The sequence below is a fragment of the Grampus griseus genome (assembly GCF_964374135.1).
Source record: "Grampus griseus genome assembly, chromosome: 7".
Classification (NCBI taxonomy): Eukaryota; Metazoa; Chordata; class Mammalia; order Artiodactyla; family Delphinidae; genus Grampus; species Grampus griseus.
In genome coordinates, this window is record NC_139001.1 from 71,538,398 (window position 1) to 71,560,646 (window position 22,249).

The window sequence follows — 22,249 nt, forward strand, 5'->3', positions numbered from 1 at the left end:
TATTAGAAGTTCAGTTTTTTTATTCTCTGAGAAATTTGGTTTAAAGACAATGAAAGGCCTGGAAATGGATAGTGGTGGTACTGCACTATATGAATGTACTTTATACCACTGAAATGTACATTTAAAAATTATTACAGTGGTAAATGGTATGTTATATATATTTTACCACCAAAAAAAAAAGACAACAAAAGGCGCAGATAACTAGGTAAGATGTCCTAGATAGCATATCAGCAATCTTTCTTTGCCTTTGGTAAGTCTTCCACCATTTTTCCTCTTAGGAACATTATTACAAGAGAGGTGAGATTTGGATGTGCAGAACTAAAGGTATAGTTCAGATTGTCTATAGATAAAGATGAGATGCAAAAATTTGGCCAACATTTGAATATTCACTGTGCAGAACAGTCGTAGATAGGGTTGAAATATAGCTTTTGGACATACTCTTTGTTTTCTGATGTTTACAGGTGAGGGTATCATATGTTTTATAAATGAACATTAAAAAAATTATTTCATTTGTCACAAGGAGATGGGGGCTTACAATTTTTCTGTTTCCCTTAGCAGTAGGGCAAGCCCATTTGGTAGGAGTTTTGGCCAAACTGCATTATATTTTAGTGCTTTACTTTGTGATATATTTGTCAAGTATTTACTAAAGTCAAGGAACTCTTAGAGTTGGGATGGGAGAAAATAAAAAGATGAATAAGATACTTTATTGATTATCTAATTCTGTTTAGCAAAAAATTTCTAGGTTTAGCAGCTTAAAACAACAAATATTTATTTCAGTTTCTGGGGGTCAGGAATCTGGGATTAATTTAGGTGGTTTTAGCTCGGGTTTTCTCACGAGGTGGCTGTCAAGTCTGTAGGGACGGCAGTCATCTCAAGTCTCAGCTGTGGCTGGCGGGTCTGCTGCCAAGCTCACAGGTTACTGGCCGACCTCAGTTCCTTGTTGGCTTTGGCAGGAGGCCTCAGTTCTTTGTCACATGGTCATTTCCATAGTGCTGCTTCTGACATGGCAGGTTGCTGCCCCCAGAGTGAGTGATGAGAGACAAGAGACAGAGACTCTTTGCAGTGACAGTGTTTTGAGAGAGGAAGAAGAAAAGTTTGAACATAAAGCAATTTGGAAAAGAATAAACAGTTTAAAAATTCTAATAAAGTCATGATTTTGAATACTCACAAACTTAAGATGATCCCAGAAATACTTAGAAAATATACTGAAGAAATTTCCATTCTAAACACATTGTATATATTTCACTGGTATAAGGGGTGTGTGTGTGTGTGTGTGTGTGTGTGTACAGGAAAGGTTCATATCCGTACTAACAGAAGGTTTATTTTCATTCTTAAAGATAGCTGCTTTGCTTCACTTAAAAAGTCATATTAGGATCACTATTTCAAAGAAAAATCTTAAAATCACGTTCTATTTAGGATCACAAAATATGGTATCATATTTAAAAGCCTTAAATCTAGTACTGTGAATTTTGTTCTAGAAAGTGAATCAGGACACTTGGTGATTCTAGGTTTTTGTTTTGTTTTTGTGGCCACCCATGGTGGGAGTGGAATCAAATTTTTAGAAAAGTTAAAAGTAAAATGTAAATAATTCTCAATTAAAACAATCAAGGGAAAAATACTGGACTGGTAGGCTCCTCCTTTTGAGTCTTTAAGATTGTATGAAATATGATTCCCTTCTTCCTTTATACATTTTAGATTTTCTTAAAATGAAATTACTGTATATGCCATTCAATACTTGACTCTCACTATTTAACTGTTAAAGTATTTGCTTCTGCTTCCTGATTCTACCTTTGTTACCATAGAAACAGAAGCAGACTAGGGAACTTTTAAGATGGCCAGTAACTGAAATTAATGTGCATTCTAAGTCATCACCTGTAGTTGTTGTGTCCCTTTCCTACTCTTGTTTTAATAGAAATAAGCAGGCGACATAAGGCCTGTTGACTAGGAGGCCTTAAAAAAAGTAGAAAGGACTAACCGATAGACAGACACCTTTATTCATCACCTGTGTGTGCTCCCCCAACCCCGTGAGGCCCCCAGGACGATAGTCAGCCCTGCTTCAGCGGTACCTGGCCCCTCAAACCTGCCCGCCCTGTGCAGGTGTTCGGCACCAGCCCCTAGGAACATATGCTGAGGCCGTGGAGCGTGTGAAGAAGGCCAAGGTGAGGCTGCTGCCCACCTGGGCAGACGCTGACCAGCGCAGTGCTCGTGTGCAGGGGCTCGGGGTGGAGGGGGCACAGGGCTGGGTCTATGCTGAGCCCCGAGAGGCCCTCACACCCCCACCCACCCACAGGCTCCCACAGGGAGGGAAAAAAAAAGCCGGCAACTTAACTCCTTTGCTTCAGACTTCTTCACTTGCCTAGAAAGCTACACTATGATGAAAGAGCTTTTCTAATAGCTTGGGAAAGAGATTTTCATTCTTGTGAAACGGTTAGATCACTTTCCATTTCCATATTATTATACATTAAAATGTTTATAATGTGCTTTTCATTTGTAGGTATTAAAATAATACATGTTTTTCTAGGGGATGAGTTTTGATATTATTTTGATGTTAGCCTCCTGTGGTCAAAATTTTTTTTACATGTTATTTAAGTGAACCTTGAAAAATAAATACAGATCTTAAACTCTGTAAGAAGGTATTAAAATATTATTAAATTTAACCAGACTGTTATTTGTTTATCATGTCAAGAAATAAATGTTTTAAAATAGTTAAATTTTAGGAAGTTCCCTGGCAGTCCAGTGGTTAGGACTCAGCGCTTTCACTTCCAGGGTCAGCTTCAATCCCTGGTCGGGGAACTAGGATCCTGCTAGCCACATGACGTGGCTAAAAAAAAAAAAAGTTATATTTTAAAATGTAAAATGTCGTGTTTTAAGGCTAGTTAGCAGCTTTTAAAACGTGCTTCTTTGCATTTTTTGTTTTCCTCTTGAAATGTAGATAAATCTGATAATGTCCATATTGGGAATAGGAATTATTAGAGATTGCTAGAAGTTTGCTTCCTTCATTTTTTTCCCCGTTTTTTTGCAATTAAGAAATAGCATACCTTTTGGAATTTTTTGCTTTAGAAACCTAAATTAAAGTTTCCTTCCTCTGGTTGTTGCCTTTAAAAATTTTAATTCTTATATTGAATCTATCTTATAGATTTATTTTTTGTTTAGTTTTGGAGAACTTTTACTTGGTTTTCCTTTGAGTGGTTGATTAACAAAACAGTAGTCCCTAGGTTGGGCATTGTTTCCAGGACCCCTGTGGATACCAAAGTCTGTGGATGCTCATGACCCTTATATAAAATTGCATAGTATTTGCATATAACCTAGGCACATCCTCCTGTATGTATGTGTATATATATATATATATATATATATTTTGACTTTAAAATAACACCTATTTTATTTTTGAGTTGGGGCACAGAATACCAAAACTGGTTGATTTCCTTCCCCATGATTCTCCTACTAGCCATTAAGATAAGCCCAAGCCAAATGTATCACTTTTAAAAAATATACTGAGTTAGGACATCTCTGCATATTGTGTCCTTTCTTGGGAGTTAACTGATGTTTATGAATCCCGGGAAGGCTAGTTCTGGGAGGGATTGTGGAAGGTTTCCAGTGACAGCATCAAACATCTCCCCTATCAGTGTGAAGATTGTGATGTATCATTATGGGATGATCTCCAGCCAGTTATCTCGACTCTCTGGGTCTCGGTGTTCTCACTGGTTAAAATCGGATGCCTGTATACTTTAAATCATCTCTAGATTACTTATAATACCTAATACTATGTAAATGCTATGTAAATAGTTGTAAATACAACATAACGGCTATGTAAGTAGTTTCTGGATTTGGGGCAAATTCAAGTTTTGCTTTTTGGAACTCTCTGGAATTTTTTTTCCAACGATTTTTTGATCCTCGGTTGGTTGAATCTGTGAATGTGGAACCTGCAGATATGGAACCTGCAGATATGAAACCTGTGGATACTGAGGGTCAACTGTAATTGCTTCTTGCTGGGTGACCTTTGTTAGGGTATTGTCTTTAAATCTGGTTCATTCTTAATTCTTCTTAGACTACATGATTTTTAGCCTCCAGTCTTCTATATTAATGGTCTTGTTCTGAACTATTTTTGATTGTGCTTCCCTATCAGTTAAAATTTTTTGGAGCATAGATCACCAATATATGTACATTTTTAATGAACTACATAAATCTAATAATATTCTAATATAGTATGTAGGATATATGATGTACTAATGAATATAAATGAAAATAAAATGAGATAAAGATGATATAAATAGGATCCTAAAATATTTTGCTAATGATGAAGACTTTATATTATTAACCAGTTTCTCAAAGTGCATTGAACATGTAGGGGGGTAGTTGCTAACAATAGTAGATATCTATATTTCAAATGATGTATTGTTAAACTCATAGTTATTTTTAGCTGAGGTCATCCTTGTTTTTTCCTCATAATGTGGCTGATAACTTGGAGCAGAAGCATCAGCTTTGGCATTTTCATGTTGTCTCTTGTGACTTTATTACTAGTATTATATTCTGTCTTAGTCCGTTTAGCCTGATGTAACAGAATACCATAGACTGGGTGGCTTGTAAACCACAGAAATTTATTTCTCACAGTTCTGGAGGCTGTGAGATCAAGATCAGGGCGCTGGCAGATTCCAAGTCCGGTGACAGCCTGCTTCCTGGTTCCATAGACCATGGCCATCTTGTTTTGCTGTGTCCTCATGTGGTTGGGGGAGCAAGGGAGCTCTTTGGGGCCTTTTTTTATATCGGCACTAATCTCATTCATAAGGGCTCTGTCCTCATGTCCTAATGTTAGCTAGCAAGGGGTCACTGCCTGATTCACATAGTAGCCAGTACTATGGTACAGGCTTTTGAGAAAAGAAGAAGCTTTATTGTGATGTGAGCTGGCAAGGCTCAAATCTGTCTCTAAGATCTAGGGTTCGGTCAAGCTTTTATGAGTTAGCTGGTAGGGTTGGTATGTGGATCTTCCACTTGGAGAGCTTTGGAACCTGGCCATTTATGGTAAAGGGGCTTCAACATCACATCTTCCTGGACGATGGACCCTTTGCTTCTGAATGGGTTCTGGTGTTCTCGTTACGGTCATGTCCCGGTCCTTTGGTTCCATGGAGCGGGGGGATAAACTTTGGTTCCAGGTGTATTTGAGGTCAAAATTTTCTCCTCTGCACATGCTTCAGCTGCATGATTGGTGGTTTTGTTCTGTAGTCTCTTAAAAAACAACTCAGTTATCCTTCTAGAAACAGGATAGGGTCAGTTTGGGCTGGTTACACTAATTATCTCCCAGAGGCCCTCCCTCTTAATACCATCACATTGGGGTTAGGATTTCAATATAAATTTGGAAGGGGTGGTGACACAAACACTCAGACCATAGCATATTTAATGCATTACTTTTTTTTTTTTTTTTTTTTTTGCGGTACGCGGGCCTCTCACTGTTGTGGCCTCTCCCGTTGCGGAGCACAGGCTCCGGACGCGCAGGCTCAGCGGCCAGGGCTCACGGGCCCATGCTCCGCGGCATGTGGGATCTTCCCGGACCGGGCCACGAACCCGCGTCCCCTGCATCGGCAGGCGGACTCTCAACCACTGCGCCACCAGGGAAGCCCAATTATATATTTTTAAGTATATTTTTATCATGAAAAAGGGAGAAAAGTCACTATATCCCACCTGAATGGCTAAAAGGAAAGAGCTAAACAGTATCAAATGTTGGCAAGGATGTGGAACAACCAGGACTTTAATACATTCCTGGTGGGAATTATTATTTCCACAGTCATTTTGGAAGGAAAATAGCTTGGCAGTATAATCAGAAGCTGAACATATGCATATATTCAATTCCATTCCTATGTATATGCCGAACAGAAGTTTATGTATATTTTTACCAGCAGATCTGTATATAAATGTTCATAATAGCACTATTTTTAATAGCCCAAAACTGATAATAGCTTAAATCAATAACAGAATAAGTTGTAGTATCATCACACAATGGAATACTGTATAGCAGTGAAAATAAATGGACGATCGCCAGGAAAGTCATGCACAAACCTCATAAATATAATGTTAAGGGAAAGAAACCAGAGTCAAAGAGTACATACTATGTGATTCCAGTATGTAAAGTTGAAAAAGCAAACAACATTCATCTATGGTGTTGGAAGGTAGGGTAGTGGTTACCCTTGAGTGACTGCAGGGGGGCACTTCCAGAGTTGCAGTGATGTTCTGATTCTTCGCCAGGTGCTAGTTTCGTGGGGTTGCTTATCTTGTGAAATGTCATCGAGTGGTATGCTTACGATGGCACACTAGCTAATACTTGCGGTTCTGATTGCAAACTAATACCTGGGCAGGGAACGGCTAAGTCTAGATGAGAGTGCTTGCGGTTCTGATTGCTAGCTAATACTTCTGTCCACTGAATAGCCCGAGGGGACATGAGTCCTGTTCTTGCTATGTTTACAGACCTTCAGGGGAAATAAGCGTTTATAAAAAGAATAGGGGGATAGTGAAGGAGAGCTTCCCAGACCATAGTCTGACTTTGAGCCATGGCCCTGGGGGGCAAGCCAGAAAGGAGTGGAGGCCAGATGCAGCACTGCTGTTGGCGCTGAGCATGTGTGTGAGGTGGGGCTGCCCTTGTCTGGACACTGGGTCTCAGACTGTGGCACAGCTGACATCACAGAATCCACTGTGAGGCTATGGCTGGGCTTCAGGAACTAGAAATTCTGACAAGACACCATGCATCCTCAGATTGTTTGGTTTTTTATTTAAATTGCAGTAAGGAAGCTGAAATGGGCTCTCCAGGGGTATTTCCCTGAGCCCTGGTCCCCTTTGCAGCTCCCAGCTCTAGGTACTATTGATGGGCTTCAACGGTCACTGGCTACACGGTCTCAGATGTCACACCTCCAGTGATCTCCAGCCCCTGGCCACTCTCTGCTGTCTCTACGATGGCCTCCATTCGGGTCCCTTCCACTGGCTTCGCCATGATGCTCACATATTTATCGCGTGAGGAGGCCACTGTCTTTGTAGTAAGACTGGCTCTGACGTTCCTGAAGAAAGAGCTGATCCTGCTGAGTCTCTCGGTGGTGGGACCTGAACTCGCTGTAGATAAGCTCCTGCCCGATTTGTGCGAGATCCTGGACTCGTTGGTGATGGGAGCACGGCTGATGTCTTTGTGAGCAGTGCCCTGCTCGCTGCCCCCCGGGCTGCCATGGCCTTTGTCCTTTTGGTCATCTCTAGTGGCTCTGCGGCCGCCTGAGCACGGGCCAGCTGCTTTCTGGATGGTCTTGTTCCCTGCTGCCTTGTGGTGGCTTTCCACTGAACTGCAGAGCGAGGGGCTCGTAAGAGCTCTGTCCTCTCCCCAGTGCTCCCTTCTCTCCTTTCTTACCTTGCGGGCCTGGGACACCCTCTGTGAGCTGCCATCCTGTTCACTCACTTTGCCTTCCTGTGGCAAGGTTGAGATGAGGGTCCCCTCGTCCTCCTCGTTGGCTCTTCCTTCAGCAGTCTTGCCTGTAGGTTCTGCTCCGACCACAGTCACGCCGGCCTCTGGGGAGAGACTGGTGGACGTGCTGGAAGCATACCCTGAATAGTTCGCGGCACCTGCCAAGCATACCCTGAATTTTTCGCAGCACCGTTTTCCTGCTCCTCAGGGATGTTCTGGCAGTGCCCCCAGTGGCTATGTTGGTTTTGCTTCCTCCTGGACCGTTGCTGGCTGTGGCTGCTGTGGCCATGCTCTGCTCTTCAGGGGCAGGAGACTTGATCACTGCCACGCTCAAAGCACCCGCTGCGGTGCCTCCTGCCACCCCTGCTGTCTCCACCTTTGTCGTTGCCCGCGATGCTGACGCTTTGTCAAGCACTGTAGGTTTTGCTTTTGCAGTGGCCACATCGGGCATGGTGTCGGGCTTGTGGGAGTCCAGTTGGATCCCCTCCCCGCCAGCAAAAGCGGCAGATGTGACCCCGGACAGCTCAGAGCACGTGTGGAGGCTGCAGATGCTCACCTGGTCCTGATCCCACTTTCCTTGGAAATCCTCCACTGCTGGGCTTCTGCCGTCCTCCTCCTCCTCGAACACAGGCAGGCCGATCATGTCCCAGGCAGGAACGGCATAGGTGCGGCTGTAACTCTCCACTGGTGGTCGCAGGAGGTAAATCAGCTCTTCCCAAGAGGTGAAGAGGTCTTCCTGTGCGTCCAGAGGGGCACACAGCTGCAGGTACCAGGAGCGGCCAGTGGCAAACTTCACGCGCAGCTGTTGTTTCTCGCGATTGTGAGTGGAGATGCTCACGAACGTCAAGGGAAGGAGCCTGGTGAGCTCTAAGGTCTTTGCAGGCTCGTGGCTCTTGCCCTTGGCGGCCTGGCTGTGCTCAGCGTGCTCTTCACAGTCGGTGACCCATCGGGCCAGCAGCATGGTGTCTGGGAGTGGGAGGACGGGGCTGCTGGATGTGATGCCCACGGTCACCATGCAGACACAGTTGTGCACGTCAATCAGGTCTCCCCTCTTCGTGATCTGGATAAAGTCGCTCTCGAATATCGGTGTGTACTTGAAGATGTCATATTCGCCATTGCGCAGTTGCTGCTGCAGCTTCCCCGTGGTGGTGTTGAACAGGCCCACCCCGGTGCTGCTCTGGGCCGTGTGATACGGGAGCAGAGAGTCCCCACTCATGGCTGCCTTTGATCACGACAGGCAGCGCGGTTAAGGTGGGCCCCTGGCTCTTCCCTCCCTCGGCCTCACTGGCAGAAGAGCGAGCTGTGGTGCTCGTAAGTCACACACAGGCGGCCCTACAGCAGGTCTTCCAAGCCCGCCCCACAGGCCCCCAGCTTTGCCTCAGGGTCTCCCAGAGGCAGGGGTGTGGGTAGGGGCACAGATGATCACAGCGGGGACGCTGTAGGGCGCCTGGACCCCAGGCTGAATCTCTTCAAGTGTGTAGAGAGGGTATGGTAGGCTCCCCCTCTGCCTCCCCTCCCTTCTGCTTCTGGGTTTTTATCTCCCCAAGAGGGTGTGGTGAACTTCAGTCCTAGTGAGAGAAGTAACCACTTTCTCAGCCTAACCCCCTGGCACAGCCTATTTATCCTCTGGGCCCTTTGTGACCTATCACTGTCGCATAGCCCTTTGCCTCATTGTGACCTATCACTGTCACATAGCCCTTTGCCTCATCCCCCAGCTGCCCCCTCAGGGCAGGGCCCCCATCCTCTCCCAAAGGAGGGGGAGGACATGTCCTCCCGCGGAGGACAGGCCTGTCCTGCCAGGGACTCAGGTGCGTACCGAAATAAAAATGTCTTCAACTGGGAAAGTTTTGTGTGGGTCCTTTTTCTTTTCCTCCCCCAAATTCAGCTACTGGATGAAATCTGTAGGAATGTAAGATGATGGGATAAATTTGAACCATTTAAGCTCATGGTTTAATTGTATCGAATAACGTAGAGTTGGCAGTTGCGATCCTTAGTCTGTCCTTTCATAAAATCTCAGTAAACGTTGACGACGGTGATTTTTAATAATCACATTAAAAATTGCTTCTCCTAGGCACCATGCTGCATTCTTCACATACGGTGGTGAGAATGCACTGAGTTTGGTACTGTTAACTACTGTTCCCAGTTTATAGGTGAAGAAATTGAGGTTGTATCTCCTGTTTAAATTCCCAGAGCTAATGGTAGCAGAGGCACTATTTGAATGTAGGTCTACCTGATTCTAAAGCCTTTGTTCTGAACCACTACAGTACTTAGCCTCACAAAGAAAGCTTGGCCCAGCCAAATGTTTTCAAACTGGACTGATTTAACTACCTTTAAGAGGACCTATTTGGTGCATTATTAGAAGTTGTGTAATTAATTTTATGTGTGTATATATGTTATAGAGAGAACCCAAGACAGCAGTTGGGCTAACGTGAGGATTAAATTATCCAGGGGATCACTCAGATCCTCCCTTCCTTTATGCTTGTGCAAACAGCCTGTGTGTGGAAACCTAGTTATTCTTATGACATGTCCTCCCCCAGTGAAATGGGGGGTGAGTAGCCTGAGATGTAAGCTTTGATTCCAAGAGCCTGCCAGATGCCGTCCTGTAGTAACCTCCCTACCAGGCAGAAGTGGTTTGGAAGCCTTGACACCTGTGGGGAGCATGTACCATTAGACATCCCGCCTCATTGCCACTCCCACAGAGCTAGTCACAGAACAAGTGATTTCTAAATTGTGACTTGAAAGTTCTGAGAAAGGCCCTTGCTGCCAACTCTCTTATCTCCAGTTTGATGTTCTGCTTGAAATCCCACCATAGAGATTCATTCCTTGAGGATAAAGGCTATCTTTCTGTTAAAATACACACACCTGTCCCTCAACAGATGCCTGGATAAGCAAAATATGGTCTCTCCATACAGTGGAATATTGTTCGGCCATAAAAAGGAATGAAGTACTGATATATGTCACAACATGGGTGAACTTTGAAAACATTATACTCAGTGAAAGAAGCCACATATTGTGTGATTCTATTTATAGGAAATAGCCAGAAGAGGCAAATCCATAGAGACAGATATTAGATTAGTGGTTGCCTAGGGCTGGAGAGAGCAGAGAATGGGGAGTACAGGATTTCCTTTTGTGGTGATGAAAAATTCTGGAACTACATAGTGGTGATGGTTACACAGTATTGTGAATGCACTGAATGCCACTGAATTGTACACTCTAAAATTACAGTGGTGAATTTTATCACAATCACACACACACACACTCCTGCTCATTTAATAGATGGGTTAAGAGCAGTTATCTTTTCATTGTTCCCTGTCTCAGGGGAAATCATTCAATCTTTCACCATAAAGTATGTTGTTAGCTGTAGTTTTATTTCAGAATTGCCCTCTGTGAAGTTTAAGAAGTTCAATTCTATTCTTAGTTTTCTGGGAATTTTTATCGTGAAGGATTATTGATTTTTTTTTCAAATGGTTTTTCTGCATCTATTGAGCTGATTACTTGATTTTTTTTTTTTTTTTTTTGGCGGTACGCGGGCCTCTCACTGTTGTGGCCTCTCCGGTTGCGGAGCGCAGGCTCCGGACGCGCAGGCTCAGCGGCCACGGCTCACGGGCCCAGCCGCTCCGCGGCATGTGGGATCTTGCCAGACCAGGGCACGAACCCGCGTCCCCGGCATCGGCAGGCGGACTGTCAACCACTGCGCCACCAGGGAAGCCCTAGCAAATTTTTCTTATTTTTCGTTACTAAAATTTTTTTTTGTAGGTCTAGTTGGCTTCATTAGGCAATTCATGAATCAGCCAGCATCCCATTAGCAACTAGAAGGGCACTCCAAGGGGTTGTACAAAATGGAAGGGTGGGGCAAGGGAGCTATTAGCAAAAGAAAAGAAAGAATTACTTTTAGACCAGGACATCTTTTTGAAGTCAGGGGAAGGCAGGGATTTTTTAGGTGCAGATTGCTTCTTTTTCCTCTGGGGGCAGGGGGCAGGGTTGGGGCGGGGTGCAGGTTGGATGGAGAGGGCCCATGTGACAGATTACCTCATTGCTGCCAACCAGAAGATTCTAAACTGGTTGATTAAGATTACATTTCTGGGGAAGAGCATAACTGCAATTGTCAGGTATTAAGTCTAGGTTTGGTAAAATTATGGGCTTTTGCACAAGTGATGCCATTTTGGGCCAGTGGTTTCCTCTTTAACAATTCCCTCCCCTTTGATCAGACTCTCAGCTTAACAGAGAGATGTGATTAAAAATTAATGTATTAGTGTCACTCTCAGCTACTGATCCTTGGCGTGGCATGAAGTTTTTGCTTAATCTCTATGACATCTATGGGTCACAGTTCCAGGTTCATGAATTTTAAGTTGGTCATTCTTTTGGTTACTTTTCTGACATTCCAGTCTTAGGGATATCATTTGCTTGGCAGTTGGCTGCTGCAAAATGCATTTAAAATTTTTGAGAGAATACAGTGCCAGGGAGATTATTTTGATTTAACTATGAGTAGGATAATTCCCAGTGTTTGGAGTGCACTTCAGAGCCCTGGTCTGCAGGACTCAAACCAATCAAAGACCCCCTTGAAGGGGGGTCTTGGAGTCACCCTTTTAAGCCAAGTGGCTTGCTCAATGGTCTTACGTAACTGAGTTTTAACTTTCCCAGAAATGTCAATCCAGATACAACGGGGGGTGGTGGCCCTAGCACCTTCTTGCTTAGCTAGAAGATAATCAATGGCTATTATATTTTCAAGAACAACTTTGGCTAGAGAGTGTTAGGATCTTTGCTGGGCAGCTAATGCTTTAGCAGCAGCGGATTCTGCAGTACGTTCAAGAGTTAAGGAGAGGCTTCTGATTATATTCTCATTCATATTTACTCCTAACCAGGGAAATACAGCCCTGCCAAAGGAAGCGAACCCTGTATCATGAAAATCCTCCTGGTAGGTTTTTTTTTTTTTTTTTAGAACAGTGAGTGGCACAGTTAAATAACCTAAGAGGCATTGCCCAGCTGTGCACTGGTCATCTAAGCATTCATAAGCCCAAGGATAATGATAATCACAGACAAAGATAAATCCTGTCAGGGCACAATTGTCCATTCAAGCCAGGAGTTAAGTTCGATTTTCTTCTAGCCTGAAATAAAGAGTTATTCTAAATCCAAAGATTACTTCCCTTAGCAATGGCCTGGGAGATACAAATGAGGGTATTATCTTTCCAGGCCAATGTCAGAATAAAGGAAAGAAAGAAAAAAAGAAAGGGTTTCATGTTTAGCTAGAGTAGGGAGTCTTGATCCGGCATCTTGGGCAGAAGCAGTCTACATCGATATCAGCTACTTCTTTTCCTCATCAGTTTGATTTGTAGGTCTCCATTGTTTATACAGGACCAAGTATCAGGTGGGGCCTTTTTCAGCTGTGAAATGTGTACCCAAGGCTCAATACTTTCTAGTTTTGCAGCAGTGTCAGTGGTTAGGAGCAGTTGGTAAGTGGGGCTCCAGGGTTGACTTTATTCTTGGTGATTTCCAATCAGAAGTGTGGGAGAAAATGGGAAACATTAGTTTGGTGAGTCTAGCCAGATATTTGAGGAAACTAGAAGAATTCGGATCTAGTCCAGTTTACAGGTATATAACAAAAGCTCAAAGGCAGTTAACAGGACTAGAATCTAATGTCTACAAAGGTGCAAACATAATTTTTCTCTCTACAATTACCCCACTTTTCCCCAAAGATAATCATAGTGAAACAAATTTGTTTATATTAAACTTGGCCTCATTTATTTATAAGTACAGCAAGAATACTGATTGACCATATAATTTCTTTTTAAAAACTGCTTTGCCTGGGACCTTGTAAGCAGGGTTCCAGGTTGATTTTTCCAAGCAGTTCATTGAAGCTGTCTGGTCATATCTGAGTCTATGCACATCTCTCTCAAATGTGACATTCCATTCAAAGCCTTAGTAATATAGCCCATGTATCCCCCCAAATTGGACTCTGTATGATTTCATCCTATATTTAAATAAATTGTTTAGTCTTTCTTTTGCTTATGTATATCTCTTTAAGGTAGAGAGGCTAAATATTAAATCTATACCTCATATACAAAGAAATGATTTTATATTAAATTTTTTATTTTACACGTATTTTAATTTTTAGTTTTAAAGATACACAGCAACATTCTCTATGGAGTAGATTTATTTGCAAATAAAGTTGAACAAAGTCACAAAGTTGAAATAAGCAGGAGTTATCAAGGGAGAATTATTCACCTAGGGGGCACTTTCAAGTATGTTGGAGGTATTGATTCCATAGTGACTAAAGGGCAGCTGTTGACACTGAGAGTGCAAGGCCAGCAGTATTAACCATCTGCAAGGTTTGGAATAGCCTCACTCCAATGAAGAATTGTCCCATCCAAGATGATAGTAGTAACTGTGAAACACAGGGCTAAAGTTGTATTTTAGAGTTATCATTTGTTAGGAAGACTCACAATTAATTCATAGATTATTTTTTCTATATTATAGATTAAAATTAAAGCTCATTTACATATGTTGATATAATGGCAAAGTATGACCGTAAAAGATATTTTCCTTGCATTGGCAAATTGTTTTTGCTCATAAAATTCATTGTAGCACTGAGCAACTACTATTGGTAATTCATTTGGCCAGGTGCTGAGACTATAGAGATAAATAACAGTTACTTTTCTCCCTGTTCACAGGCTAGTAGGAGGAAAGAGTCATATAAATAATTACAATAAAGTATGATAAGTACATCAGAAGAATTAGATTTAATGTAAAGAGGTAGCTCTGAGAAAGGTAGCTCAGAGGGGTAAGGTTTTAGGGAGAAAGTCATCATATTGTTAAACTCTCTGAGGGAAAGGACTGCCTGCATCTTTTCATCTAAAAGTTACATATTTACAACACATGTCACTGGACCTTAAACTTGGTAGTGTAATCAGTCAATAAATATTAGTGATTAAACAAGTTGATATCTTAGCAAATTTTTTTTGGGGGGGGGGCATGCCATCTTAGCAAAGTTTTGAAGAATTAATTGAAGTATGGCCAGGTAGGCAAAGTGGGAAGGGACAGTCAGGCTTAAGGAACTCGGACATTGTAGGAAGTGTTAGCAAATAACGTTAGAAGATGAGGCTTAGATTAGATAAGCAGTGAAGAAGCTTGCAGGTGATGGGACATCATTAAAGTTATAGGTTTGTTTTTGTTTTTGTTTTTAAATATTTATTTCTTTATTTGGTTGTACCAGGTCTTAGTTGCGGCGGGCGGGCTCCTTAGTTGTGACATGCGAACTCTTATTTGCAGCATGCACGTGGGATCTAGCTCCCTGACCGGGGATCGAACCCAGGCCCCCTGCATTGGGAGTGCAGAATCCCATCCACTGCGCCACCAGGGAGGTCCCAAGTTATGGGGTTTTAAGATTAAGTATTTAGAAAGGGGGAGAGATATAATTAGATTTAGTTAGATTTAGATTTCAGAAAGGTATCTCTCTTAGCACTGTGGAAGATGTAGAGGGAGAAGAGAGCGACGTTATCATTTCTTAGTTGTGAACTTAACACATGTAAGACCTTGTAGGATCAAAATGTTACCTGAAAATCAAGTTTTCATACTTTATATTATTTAGTCTTAGAGTTTATATTATTCTAGTCTATATTTTGTATTGAATAATTTTAATTTTTCAATGCATTTTTAGTTATCCTTTATAACTGAGTAAGTTTTTTAATGTTCAAAATAACTAATTCATTTATGCTAGTGGTGTTTGGATATAGACAGGGAGAATAATTAGTGATCTTGCTTAATTTTTTTTTAAGTAAGGAAGTTTTAAGCCTGAAGTTAATAAACTGGTTCAGCTGAAGATTAGTTAACATTTTTAAGGCAGCTTGATAAAAAGCTTAGTAGTAATTCGCAAGAAAAATTCTGAGTTTTATGTAGAATTAGGTGATTTGATTACTTCTACTCAGCAGACTTGAATATAGCCTAGCACCTTCCACACAAAAACCCAAACAAACAAAACTATTTGGGTCACAAAATGAAAATATATTTTCCAGAGTCAAGTGATAACTTTTTGTCTTGAGATCCTCTCAAATCCTTTTTTGCTATGCCGAATGTAACTTCTAATCATAATATAATTACCACAGACTCTAGATCGTCAATAAGTTAACAATTAAATGGCGATCTTTTTTTTTTTTTTTTTTTTTTTTTTGCGGTACGCGGGCCTCTCACTGTTGTGGTCTCTCCCGTTGCGGAGCACAGGCTCCGGACTCGCAGGCTCAGTGGCCATGGCTCACGGGCCCAGCCGCTCCGCAGCATGTGGGATCCTCCCGGACCAGGGCACGAACCCGTGTCCGCTGCATCGGCAGGCGGACTCTCAACCACTGCGCCACCAGGGAAGCCCACGATCTTTTTTTTAATGTGATTTTTAATGTTAAGGCTGGAGCTGTGAAATAATTATATTATTGTAAAAACAATAATCCGCATCTTTACCACACATAAAATGACTTATTAATACATTTAAATTCTAAATATTAACTCTGCCTTACTCATACTTAAAATAAGAAATTTCTTAATGAGCATTGTAAAGGTGACTTTTGCTAAAATATGGAATAAGTAGGCCTGTAAAGAAAAAAGCCATTTATTTAGGTCAATAATGTTAAAAAGATTATTTTTAAGTAAGCATTCAGGCAGCAAGCAGGTCACTGCTACAAGCCTTCTCATAAGAGAGAGAACTGGAAAACTTGAAAGCTGTCTGGCTGGCGCCATTTGACATAGGGACAAAGTCCTAGTCATTTAATGAAAGCATCACCATATTATGGCCATAAAGCTAATACATAGGAAATATCTGGTTGATTTGTTAGGTGATTCTGAGTATCAGAAAAAAGGCAACTATTTAAGGAAGAAGGGAAAGTATCTTAACCGTTTTATTTAGAATATTTAAATGTGGATACTTAAATTTTTAAAAATGGCTTCTGTTATTTGTAGAATTTACAGGAACGAAAACTTCTCCAGTGCATTTGGAGCTGACAGCTATTCATTTAATCCTTTTAGTTCAAAATGGGAAATCATAAAAAAAGACATACACATTTAGATGTAAGCATTTAATAAATTGAAACTTTCACATTCATTTGCAAGTTTTTAATGTGTTTGCGAGGGCCAATCCATACTTTTTCTTTGAGGATGGATTCCCTAATTGGAAATTATTGTTGTCTTTCTTGAACACACATTGTTGTTTTTCTTGAACAAACTCCCCGAATAGAAGTTTCGTATCAGATTCTTTAAATTGGTGCCAGAACTTAGCCACTTACTAAAATTTCTGGGTGCAGATCCCAGTACATTTTTTATCATGTTTCCTGCCAGTATTTTATACTTGTTTTACCTACATATAATTTGCCTACATCTAATTTAACAGTAAGTTTTTTTAAAAACCCACTTTTATCAAGTTTTTCAGAAGCATTGAATTTTCAGGGAAATACCTTTTCTTTTTGCACTGATTGTTTTATATTGTAATTAACGGAATTATATGAATACAGTATCAGATATTACTAACCTTAATAGGTTTGAGAACAAACAAAATTTCTTAGGCATGCAAATAATGGAAACAAAAATATGATGGCCTACTGGAAAGAGAAATAAATAATTGCCATTAGGATTTTTGCCTTTGCCAAACTTCTTCGTTCCATGGGCCTGGTATTACCCACACTCATCATCACATCAAATCATCTTTGAAGGGTATCTCAAAGAGATCTGCCCTGAGGTAGTTCTGGGAGGTCAGCCCTGGTATACTCACCCTCCTGCTCCCCCATACCCCTGAGGTTTTTATTACATAGACATAACACCTTCTGTTTTCCTATAGTGTCTTCATATTACTCACTTATCTTCCTCTTGCATCATAGTTTTTCCCTTTCTTGGATTATTACCATCAACATGCTAGGAAAAAAAAAATCCTCTCGACATTTTCATTCCCTTCATTATTGTCCTAATTCTCTATATTTGCTACTTATAATGCTCTCCTACCATTCCTTCTTGATCTGGCTTCAGTCATGCTTTTGCTTCATATCAACTTCACTGAAACTGTTCTTGCCAGTGTCTCTGGTGACCTCTGTAACTTCAGTCAGCTCTCAGTTCTCATCTTTCATGACAAAACTTGTAGCATTTGACACATTTTACCACTCTATCCTCCTTGAAACATGCTTTTTACTTTTCATTCCAGAATTTCATAGTTTGTTTCTTCTCCTAGTTTTCTGTTCTCACTTTTTTGCTTGTTTCTCTTCATCTCGCCATCCATGCTCCAGGCTACAGTCCTTGCACAACTTCTGTTCTTTCACTGTCATCACTTTATTGTGAAATAATTCACTCACCTGGATTTAGATAACATCTAAATGCTAATGACTTCCAAATTTGTTTATTTCTTTTTTTAAAAGGGGAATTTAAAAAATTGAGATATAATTGACACATAATGTTATTTTGGCTTGAGGTGTACAGCATAATGATTTAATATTTGTGTATATTGTGAAATGATCGCTACAGTGAGTCTGGTTAACATCCATCACCACATATAGTTACAAAATTTTTTTCTTGTAATGAGAACTTTATTCCCTTAGCAACTTTCAAATATACAATATTAACTATCGTCATCATACTGTACATTACATCCCATGACATTATTTTATATTCAATTCCCTTCATCCATTTCACGCACCACCCCCATCCATTGCCTCTGGCAACCACCAGTCTGTTCTCTGTGTCTATGAGTTTGGTTGTCCTTATTGTGTTTTTTTCTTTTTAGATTCCACGTATAAGTGAGATCATATGGTATTTATCTTTCTCTGCCTTATTTTAGTTAGCATAATGCCCTCAAGGTCCATACAGTTATCACAGATGGCAGGATTTCCTTTTTTATTGCTGAATAATATTCCACCATATATATACATATATATATATGTGTGTGTGTATGTATGTATCACATTTTCTTTATTTGTTTCTTTATACATTGATGGACACTTGGACACTTAGGTTGTTTCCATGTCTTGGCTGTTGTAAATATTGCTGCAGTGAACATCAGGGTGCATGTATCTTGTCCAGTTAGTGTTTTCATTTTCTTTGGATAAATACCCAGAAGTGGAATTGTTGGATCATATGGTAGTTCTGATTTTAACTTTTTGAGGACCCTCCTTATTATTTTCCATAGTGACTGAACCAATTTACATTACCACTAGCAATGCACAGGGATTCCCTTTTCTCCACATTCTTGCCAACACTTTATTATTGTGTGTATTTTTGATGGTAGCTATTCTAACAGGTGTGAGGTTGATATATCACTGTTTTGATTTGCAGTTTTCTGATGATTAGTGATTTTGAGCACCTAATCATGTATCTGTTGTCTGTATGTCTTCTTTGGAAAAATGTCTATTCAGATATTCTGCCCATTTTTTATTCAGATTGTTTGTTCTTTTGCTTTTGAGTTTTATGAATTCTTTATATGTTTTGAATATTAACCCCGTATCAGATATGTGATGTACAAATATTTTCTCCCATTCAGTATTAATTGCCTTTTCATTTTTTTGGTGGTTTTCTTTCCTGCATAGAAGCTTTTTAGTTTGATTTAGTCCTACTTGTTTATTTTTGTTTTTGTTGCCTTTTCTTTTTGTGTCAAAACCAAAAAGTTATTGCTAAGACCCATGTCAAGGAACTTACTGCTTATCTTTTCTTTTAGGGGTTTTATGGTTTCAGGTCTTACATTCAAGTCTTTAATCCATTTTGAGCTAGTTTTTGTGTATGATGTAAGGTGGTAGCCCAGTTTCATTCCTTTGCATATGGCTGTCCAGTTTTACCAGCACCATTTATTTAAGATGCTATACTTCCCTGGAGAGTGGTCAAGATGGCGGAGTAGAAGGACCCTAAGCTCACCTCCTCTCACGAGCACACCAAAATCACAACAATCTGCAAAACAACCATCATTGAAAAAGACTGATAGCTACCAGAAAAGATCCTCAGATCCTCTACAGATAAAGACATAAAGACAGAACCACAGCTAGACTGGTCGGAGGGGTGGACTTGTGATATAATCAAATCCCATACCCACCCCAGGTGGGCAACCCACAAACTGGAGAATATATTACAGAGGTTCTCCCACAGAGTGAGAGTTCCAAGTCCCATGTCAGGCTTCCCAGCCTGGCAGTCCGGCACTGGGAAGAGGAGCCCCCAGAGCATTTGGCTTTGAAGGCCAGTGGGGCTTGACTGCAGGAGCTCCTCACTCTTAAAGGCCACACACAAAATGTCATGCACACTGGGACCAAGGGCAAAAGCAGTAATTTGATAGGAGCCTGGGCCAGACCTACCTGCTCGTCTTAGAGCATCTTCTGGGAAGCTGGGAGGCGGCAGTAGTCAGACTGTAGTCCTGGGCACATAGACAGTGGTGGCGAATATACAGGGGAGTATTCATCTGCATGAGCTCTCCTAGAGGCTGACATTTTGGCGCCAAGACCAGACCCCACCCAGCAGCCTGTAGGCTCCAGTGCTGGTAGGCCTCAGGCCAAAGAACAAACTGGGCAGGGGCACAGCCCTACCCATAAACAGACAAGCTGCCTAAAGACTTTCTGAGCCCATAGCTGCCTCTAGACACACCCCTTGACATGGCCCTGCCCACCAGAGGACCAAGACCCAGCTCCACCCACCAGGCGGCAGGCACAGTCCCCTCCTACCAGTAAGCCTGCACAAGCCTCTAGACCAGCCTCACCCACCAGAGGGCAGACACCAGAAGCAAGAAAACTACAGTCCCACAGCCTGCAGACACAGGCCAGACACCACCCTGGGACCAGCTGGCCTCTGGCCCTTGGGTGATCAGAGAGGAGTGCACTGCTGGGATGCATAGGACATCTCCTACAGAGGGCCACTTCTCCAAGGTCAAGAAATGTAACCAACCCACCACACACGTAAAAATACAAATAGCAATTTAGACAGAATGAGGTGACAGAGGAATATTTTCAGAGGAAGGAACAAAGTGAAATGACAGAAGAAGAATTAAGTGATGTGGAGATAGGCAATCTACCCAAGAAAGAATTTAGAGTAATGATCATAAAGATGATCAAAGAACTAGGGAGGAGAATGAATGCACAGAGTGAGAAATTAGAAATTTTCAACAAATAATTAGAAAATATAAAGAACATCAGGAAACGTACACAAACCACTTAGATAGCCTCATCCACCAGAAGGCAGACAGCAGAAGCAAGAAGAACTACAGTCCTGCAGCTTGTGGAACAAAAACCACATTCACAGAAAGATAGACAAGATGAAAAGGCAGAAGACTATGTACCAGATGAAGGCACAAGATAAAACCCCAGAAAAACAACTAAATGAAGTGGAGATAGGCAACCTTCCATAAAAAGAATTCAGAATAATGATAGTGAAGATGATCCAAGACCTCGGAAAAAGAATGGAGGCAAAGATCGAGAAGATGCAGGAAATGTTTATCGAAGACCTAGAAGAATTAAAGAACAAACAAACAGAGATGAACAATACAATAACTGAAATGAAAACTACACTAGAAGGAATCAATAGCAGAATAACTGAGGCAGAAGAACGGATAAGTGACCTATAAGACAGAATGGTGGAATTCACTGCTGTGGAACAGACTAAAGAAAAAAGAATGAAAAGAAATGAACACAGCCTAAGAGACCTCTGGGACAACATAACATAAGATGCAACAACATTTGCATTATAGGGGTCCTAGAAGGAGAAGAGGGAGAGAAAGGACCAGAGAAAATATTTGAAGAGATTATAGTCGAAAACTTCCCTAACATGGTAAAGGAAATAGCCACCCAAGTCCAGGAAGTGCCACGAGTCCCATACAGGATAAACCCAAAGAGAAACATGCCGAGACACATAGTAATCAAATTGGGAAAAATTAAAGACAGAGAAAAATTATTGAAAGCAGCAAGGGAAAAACGACAAATAACATACAAGGGAACTCCCATAAGGTTAACAGCTGATTTCTCAGCAGAAACTCTACAAGCCAGAAGGGAGTGGCATGATATACATAAAGTGGTGAAAGGGAAGAACCTACAACCAAGATTGCTCTACCCAGCAAGGATCTCATTCAGATTCAAAGGAGAAATCAAAAGCTTTACAGACAAGCCAAAGCTAGGAGAATTCAGCACCACCAAACCAGCTCTACAACAAATGCTAAAGGAACTCCTCTAAGTGGGAAGCACAAGAGAAGAAAAGAACCTAAAAAAACAAACCCAAAACAATTAAGAAAATGATCATAGGAACATACATATCGATAATTACCTTAAATGTGAATGGATTAAATACTCCAACCAAAAGACACATGCTTGCTGAATGGATACAAAAACAAGACCCATATATATGCTGTCTACAAGAGACCCACTTCAGACCTAGGGACACATACAGACTGAAAGTGATGGGATGGAAAAAGATATTCCATGCAAATGGAAATCAAAATAAAGCTGGAGTAGCTATACTCATATCCAATAAAATAGATTTTAAAATAAAGAATATTACAAGAGACAAGGAAGGACACTACATAATGATCAAGGGATCAATCCAAGAAGAAGATATAACACTTATAAATATATATATGCACCCAGAATACGAGCACCTCAATACAAAAGGCAACTGTTAACAGCTATAAAAGAGGAAATCGACAATAACACAATAATAGTGGGGGACTTTAACACCTCATTTACACAAATGGACAGATCATCCAAAATGAAAATAAATAAGGAAAGACAAGCTTTTTTTTTTTTTTTTTTTTTTTGCAGTATGTCGGCCTCTCACTCTTGTGGCCTCAACCGATGCGGAGCACAGGCTCCGGACGCGCAGGCTCAGCGGCCATGG

General features: G+C 41.2%; 1 protein-coding gene and 1 pseudogene across 2 annotated transcripts in view; one reads left to right on the forward strand and one right to left on the reverse strand.

The window, feature by feature from the left end:
• Positions 1 to 22,249, forward strand: part of BAZ2B (bromodomain adjacent to zinc finger domain 2B) — a 381,122-nt gene that overhangs the window by 106,445 nt on the left and 252,428 nt on the right. The window lies entirely within an intron of this gene.
• On the reverse strand, positions 6,872 to 8,648 carry LOC309825381 (Golgi-associated RAB2 interactor protein 4-like; annotated as a pseudogene). Its single transcript has one exon. The product of its transcript is annotated as a Golgi-associated RAB2 interactor protein 4-like (transcript).